Source organism: Salvelinus namaycush, chromosome 6 (assembly GCF_016432855.1).
Source record: "Salvelinus namaycush isolate Seneca chromosome 6, SaNama_1.0, whole genome shotgun sequence".
NCBI lineage: Eukaryota > Metazoa > Chordata > Actinopteri > Salmoniformes > Salmonidae > Salvelinus > Salvelinus namaycush.
In genome coordinates, this window is record NC_052312.1 from 18,530,155 (window position 1) to 18,538,517 (window position 8,363).

Here is an 8,363-nt window from a genome sequence, read left to right on the forward strand (position 1 = left end):
AGAACTGCGCAATTTCTTGGTAAAACATCGCCGCTTTGGTCCTGGTGTCCTTCTAAAATATATTGACATCTAAAGGCGTGTTTGGATTGAACATGCGTGTGGCAAACCCGCCCGCGGTGCACGCATAGCCTATACCCGCGGTTGTAGCAGCTACGTACTTGGCGATTTTGAAAAGGAATGTTCAATTCTTCTGCGAGAGGGCTGTACATTCATTTTGGAAGACGATATGCAAGATTAGAGATTACTGTACAGTTTTGAAATTGTGCAACACGAGACTAATCGTTATGCCATGCCCATGGCTGATTCTCTAAATGCTCTCATCTCTCCCAAGCAACGATTTCCTAATGTATCTGCGTGTACAGTTTCTGCAAGCCGACATTTCCTAAATGGAGTAAGGATTTTTGACACATTATTCAGCTATTACTTAATTTTGGAAACGGTTTTGGGAGGCTACGTGGCTGAACGAACGTCATTCGTGTGGAAAGAAGATGTGTTACGACGTTTTTTCTGTTACAGTGTGCAGCAACGGCACCTCCCATGAGAAAGCAGCATGCACAAACAGGTAAGATGAAAACGATTTTACTGATATAGACTAATTAACACAGGCTTATAATGTTGCATAATTAACCAGAATTGCCGTAGCAGAGAATGTTTAGCCAAAATTAGATCTAGAACGAATGGTATTGAGTTAATGCCTACTTTATAGGCTACTGGTATGCTATGTCCAATGATTGTAACCAATGGAACGCGCATAATCATCTCTTAATTAGGATGCGTTGTTCCAAACATTTAGTACACAGGCTACTACAACGTAACAAGGTAGATGAGAAGTTTCCTATTCGTAGCCTAAAACTACAAAGACGTAGGCTTTAGGAAAAGTAGCAAACGCATTTTGCATGTTGTGTTTCTGCCAGCTGTGTTTTATCCTTTCAGAATTAGTAATATCGAAAGTGTTTGCAATATGGTCATCTGGTTACAATAACGATGGGTTTACGGGAACCTAGTATGAGTAGGCGATGTTGTAATCGCCTAGTGACGGGCTGGTGTGCTGCTTTCGGTTCAACCTTTTTACTCTTCTAAAACGTGATCAAAACCTACATGTGGCTTGGAGTTGTATCTTTCTCGGTAGTGCCAGGGTCCAAAATGTCCTGTCTGTGATATTTAATTAAATAATGGTTAAGTAACCGCGGCCATTGAATTAAATCTGGGCCTTCCAGTGTTCGGGGAAGGAGTGTCGCATTTTCTTTCTGAAATGTCATGTGGTGAAGTTGTGGCGGGTTCCGTAGAATTTCCAGGAAAAGCGTTTGAATTTGTTCAATGTGATTTTTTTCTTCCTATCCTTACCAGTTTTGTCCCCGCCCACTTTATTCACGTCCTTATTTTCGCCACTAGAGGACGCCACAGGTCTATAGGTGGGCTTAAGGTGGCTCTGCCTGGCTATCAGTGTTTTCTGCTGGAAGTTTTAAAAGGTTATCCTGTTTGGGGTGCAGCCCGACACCGGTACACTTATGACAACATCCAGCTCAAGTGCAGGGCGCGAAATTCAAAAGATATTTTTTTTAAATATTTAACTTTCACACATTAACAAGTCCAATACAGCATATGAAAGGTACACATCTTGTGAATCCAGCCAACATGTCCGATTTTTAAAATGTTTTACAGGGAAGACACAATATATAAATCTATTAGCTAACCACGTTAGCAAAAGACACCACTTTTCTTACTCCATCAGTTTTTTACTCCATCAGTAGCTATCACAAATTCGACCAAATAAAGATATAAATAGCCACTAACCAAGAAACAACTTCATCAGATGACAGTCTGATAACATATTTATTGTATAGCATATGTTTTGTTCGAAACATTTGCATATTTAAGGTATAAATCATAGTTTACATTTCAGCTACAATCAGAAATTGCACCGAAAGCAGCCATAATATTTACAGACACCAACGTCAAATACCTAATTACTCATCATAAAACATTTCTGAAAAATACATAGTGTACAGCAATTGAAAGACAGGCATCTTGTGATTCCAGACAATATTTCCGATTTATCAAGTGTTTTACAGCGAAAACACAATATAGCGTTATATTAGCGTAGCCACAATAGCCAGAAACACTTGGGCGCCCACGACCAGTTCACATGCACGACAGATATTAGAAATAGCATCATAAAATGTTTCTTACTTTTGGTGATCTTCCGTCAGAATGTTGGACAAGGTGTCCTTTGTCCAGAACAGTCGTTGTTTGGATCTGGAACGGCAAATTTCCCTCTTGATTTAGCATGGGCACTTGCCAAGTGGCACGGATCTCTCCAACGTCAACAAAGTCAGAGAACGGAACACGGCAAAACTCCCGAAAAAATTTCAATAATCTGATTAAACTATATTGAAAAAACATACTTTACGATGATATGGTCACATGTATCAAATAAAATCTAAACCGGAGATGTTAGTCGTCCATAACGACAGCTAAACAGAAGGCAAATCCATGTCCCCTTTCGCGCGCTCCAGAAACAGGAAATGGACGGTCACGTCATACAAAGAGCTTTAATTCCACCTCAGACCAAGATAAACACGAAATTTCTTCTCTCACCGCCTCTTGACAACCAGGGGAAGGTGTATGAAGTGTACGTAGACTCTTACGTGTCATGCCCATGTATAGGCAGGAAGTTGAACAGAGCATCGATTTCTGACATTCCACTTCCTGGTCAGGAAATGTGCTGCAGAATGAGTTCTGTTTCACTCAGAGAAATAATTCAAACGGTTTTAGAAACTAGAGAGTGTTTTCTATCCAATAGTAATAATAATATGCATATTGTACGAGCAAGAATTGAGTACGAGGCCGTTTGAAATGGGCACGATTTAACTGGCTACTCAATACTGCCCCTTGCAGCCATATTAAGGTTAGGTATTATGGTTAGGCAACATCCACCCGAAGCTTTTATTTGAAGTTGATAGATTACCACCTAGTTTATTGAGTACCCCATGGGTGAGTTATTAACATTGAGCCATAGGTTATTACCACATTATAACTAGTAGTTATCAAGAAAATAATTGTAGCTGAGATTAAATCATGTCAAATTGTATTTGTCAGATGCTTCGTAAACAACAGGTGTAGACTGACAGTGAAATGCTTACTTACGGGTCCTATACCAACAATGCGGAGTTAAAGAGAAGATCCAACATTAAATAGAAATAGTGACAAAATTCAAACATATTGGGTGTGTTCGTAAATTCAGTATGGAGTACCAGAGTGCGTTCTGGGCGTTCGTAAATTCAGAGCGTTGTCAGATTGTCCGTTAGTAAATTCAGTTTTTGCTCGCGGAGTGTTCAGAGCGCACACTGGACGCCCTGGCCGAGGAGTAAATTCTGGGTTGATCTGAGCGTTCTGACCTCACAACAGCAGTCAAGCACCCAAGTTTACTGGCTAAGGTTGGCTAGCTTGCTAGCTACTTCCAGACACAAATGAGAGAACCCCAAACAGAGCTGATTAGGCTGTTTCATGTTATCCAGAGCGTTGGTGACTGTAACGTTGCTGCTGGCAACAATTTAATTATGATTTTTCGCCGAGGTTTACTGACACTTGTCATATTCAAGGGGTTTTGAGCGTTTGTAAATTCCTCAGTTATTCTGCGCTCTGGCACCCGCAGAGGAGAGGGCTCTGAAATCGGAGTAGATAGCCAGAGTGAATTTACGAACGCACCCATTAGGCGTTTACGAACGCAACACACACTCACACATACGCGACTATGTTTATCATCTATCCGGATTGCCTAGTCACCTTTACCCCTACCTACATGCAGTGGCGATTTTAGCATGTACATCTTGGTGAGGCAAACACATTTTTTTTTGGGGGGGGGGGGGGTGCATGCCAGCAAAGCTACAACACAACACTAAACAATGCATTAATTGCACTATAACGTGACAAACGGTGTCCACAAACTGTTAGGGCCTACATAAAGCTGTCCCAACAGCATTCCCAACACCTTACCGCTGCTACACCTGGCTATCAGCAGAGCCTTGTCTGGCAGTGAAACAGTTCATTCAGTGTCATTTACTGCCTTTTAAAAAAACAGCTGATATGGCTGACTTGCTGAAACAAATGTGGTTTCTACTGACAATTGAGATGTACAAACTATGGCATAAGAAGATGACAAGCGCATAAGAGGCAATCTGTAATTTTGATTAGGGTAAGGCACATGGGCTACTAACAACTTACTACACAACATACACTTAGTATTACTTTCTTAGCTACAGTATACATATCTCCCTGGCATATTACATAAAATATGCATCAGCATACAATACATTTTTGGACTCACCTTGTTGTGCTGTGCTCACTTGAACAGGAAGGTGGTGCGGCGGTCCTTCATGTCATCAAAGTCTGGTATTTTCTGAATTTATGGTGCTTTCGAGACAACTGGGAACTCTGAAAAAAACAAGGTCGAATGATGATAACATCAGTGATCTTAAGGTCGTAGATCTAGAAAGAGGCCCGAGTTCCCGATTTATAATTCAGAGTTAAATGACCGGTCAAAGCGTATTTTCCCAGTCGGAGGTCATTTTTTCCCCGAGTTCCCAGTTGTCTTGAACTCGCTGAAGTCAGATTTCCCAGATCCGAGTTAACAGTTGTTTTGAGCACGGCAGAATTCATGCTGGATTGATAGCATGGCCAATGTTGCTCTACCCTTAGATTTGGCGGTGACGTAGTCGCCCCATGAGTGACAGAACACTGAGCCAATCACGGCGCAACTAGAGAACATTACCAACCCCTACGCTACGTATTTTCCGCTGGCTGCCCCACCACCACATAAAGCACTGAGCTGCACCTGCATTTTGGAGCTGTCTTACTCAAGAAAACAAAAAGAGACCATGTTTGTATGCGGCTTTATTAACTTATTTTTGCAAACTGATATATGACACATATTAATTCCAAAATAACATGAAAAACAGGCAACCTTTTTTTAGCTTAAAATGTGGGGCTCAAAATCCACCCTGAATGACGGATCGCCACCGCCTACATGCATATATTACCTGTACATATTATCTGCACATATTACCTGTAGATATTACCTGTAGATATTACCTGTACATATTACCTGCAGATATTACCTGTACATATTACCTGTACATATTACCTGTACATATTACCTGTAGATATTACCTGTAGATATTACCTGCACATATTACCTGCACATATTACCTGTAGATATTACCTGTAGATATTACCTGTACATATTACCTGTACATATTACCTGTACATATTACCTGTACATATTACCTGTACATATTACCTGTACATATTACCTGCACATATTACCTGTACATATTACCTGTACATATTACCTGTACATATTACCTGTACATATTACCTGTACATATTACCTGCACATATTACCTCGTACATATTACCTGTACATATTACCTCGTACATTTTACCTGCACATATTACCTGTGGATAGTACCTGTACATATTACCTGTAGATATTACCTGTAGATATTACCTGCACATATTACCTGTACATATTACCTGTACATATTACCTCGTACATATTACCTGCACATATTACCTTGTACATATTACCTGTACATATTACCTGCACATATTACCTGTACATATTACCTGTACATATTACCTGTTCATATTACCTGCACATATTACCTCGTACATATTACCTGTAGATATTACCTGTACATATTACCTGCACATATTACCTGTACATGTTACCTGTACATATTACCTGTACATATTACCTGCACATATTACCTGCACATATTACCTGCACATATTACCTGTACATATTACCTGTACATATTACCTGCACATATTACCTGTTCATATTACCTGCACATATTACCTCGTACATATTACCTGTAGATATTACCTGCACATATTACCTGTACATGTTACCTGTACATATTACCTGTACATGTTACCTGTACATGTTACCTGTACATGTTACCTGTACATGTTACCTGTACATATTACCTGCACATATTACCTGTACATGTTACCTGTACATATTACCTGTACATGTTACCTGTACATATTACCTGTACATGTTACCTGTACGTATTACCTGTACGTGTTAACTGTACATATTACCTGCACATGTTACCTGCACATATTACCTGTACATATTACCTGTACATGTTACCTGTACATGTTACCTGTACATGTTACCTGTACATGTTACCTGTGCATGTTACCTGTACATGTTACCTGTACATATTACCTGTACATGTTACCTGTACATATTACCTGTACATGTTACCTGTACATATTACCTGTACATATTACCTGCACATATCACCTGTACATATTACCTGTACATGTTACCTGTACAACATATTACCTGTACATGTTACCTGTACATATTACCTGTACATATTACCTGTACATGTTACCTGTACATATCACCTGTACATATTACCTGCACATATCACCTGTACATATTACCTGCACATATCACCTGTACATATTACCTGCACATATCACCTGTACATATTACCTGCACATATTACCTGCACATATTACCTGCACATATCACCTGTACATATTACCTGCACATATCACCTGCACATATTACCTGCACATATTACCTGTACATATTACCTGCACATATCACCTGTACATATTACCTGTACATATTACCTGTACATATTACTACCTCGTACCCCTGCACATTGACTCGGTACCGCTACTCCTTGTATATACTGTATCCTCGTTATTGTTATTTTATTGCGTTATTATTTCCTTTTTATTTAGCATATTGTTTGTATTTTTTACCTCTGCGTTGTTGCTTAAGGGCTCGTAAGTAAGCATTTCACGGTAAAGTCTACGCCTGAGGTATTCGGGGCATATGACAAATGCATTTTGATTTGATTTGATGTGGCCTCGAAATGCTCACGTGATACAATCAGGAATCCACTAGAGACCGACACACACCCCGACAATACTCCGTCTAAGTGTCTCCTGGCTGAAGCTGCTAACATAAACATGCTGGTGATGTTGTAACATGTTCAGGATAAGTGTGTTAATCTATAACAACAAATTAGCACCATTATTACTAACCACCATGTTCTTGTGAGCTCCCTGATTTCTCCTCAGACACACAACTTAAGTCCTTACCTGTCATGCCGGGCCTCTCGGCTTCTCTACAGTTCTAATGTCATTGCACTGACGTGCTTCTCTATTCGCAGCGGAACAAGGCCTAACATGATGACACGGCCTCGGTATGCTGTTGGCGTGGGCCAGCCCGGCATCACCTGAACAAACATTAAAGATGTTAACGTCACGGTCAGGGCTGTGCGGCCACAGCAAAGAGCCAGTCATTATGAAGTGTGGGAATGGTAAGTTTGGCATCTTATCAAGTGATATCATTTGATGATACATTTTATTTTGAAAGAAAGTGGATTTTAGAGTATCCTGCATTGCGCCGACAGAATGATTTGACGTTTCTCTCCTGCAGCGGGGCCGTCTGGTTGGAGCACGCAGTTGGCCAGGTAAGGAAGTGTGTCTGTATGTCTCTGTGCATTTATACAAATGCTTATGTTGTGCGTCTGTGCTTGTGTTTGTCTGTGTATGTTTGCGTCTGTCACTGTTTGTATACAGTGACTATAGAAAGTCTACAGCCCCCCTTTTGGATTTCTTCACATTTTATTGTGTTACAAAGTGGGATTAAAATATATTTAATTGCCTTTTTTTGGTCAGTGATCTACACAAAATACTCTAATGTCAAGTGGACAATTACATTTTTTTAAGACTAATAAAAATTAAACACATTATATGTTAGAAACACCTTTGGCAGCGATTACAACTGTGAGTCTTCTTGGGTAAGTCTTATAAGAGCTTTGCACACCTGTGTTGTGCAATATTTGCCTGTTATTTTCAAAATCCTTCAAGCTCTGACAAGGTGTTGGGGATCATGGCTAGACAGCAAGTCTTGCCATAGCTTTTAAAGCAGATTTAAGTAAAAAAACGAACTTGGCCACTCAAGAACATTCACTGTCTTCTTGGTAAGCAACTGCAGTGTCGATTTGGCCTTGTGTTGTAGGTTATTGTCCTGCTGAGAGGTGAATTCCTCTCTCGATGTCTGGTGTAAAGCAGACTGCAGCAGGTTTTCCTCTAGGATTTGCCTGTGCTTAGCTCCATCCCGTTCCTTGTCATCCTATAAAATCTCTCTTGTCTTTGCCGATGTCAAGCATACCCATACCATGATGCAGCCACCACCATGCTTGAAAATAAGGAGGCAGTTACTCTGATATTGTGTTGGATTTTCCCAAAACATAAGACTTTGCATTTAGGGAAAAAAGTGTATTCCTTTGCCGTGTTTCTACATTAGTGCCTTGTTGCAT

At 40.1% G+C, this 8,363-nt stretch overlaps 1 long non-coding RNA gene across 1 annotated transcript; it reads left to right on the forward strand.

Annotated features, from left to right (window-relative positions):
• The first annotated feature begins 227 nt into the window (after nucleotides 1-227).
• Nucleotides 228-7,524, forward strand: LOC120049255. Its single transcript, XR_005477100.1, has 3 exons — nucleotides 228-562; nucleotides 7,209-7,358; nucleotides 7,478-7,524. It is a non-coding gene; the product is annotated as an uncharacterized LOC120049255 (long non-coding RNA).
• Nucleotides 7,525-8,363: the final 839 nt, after the last annotated feature.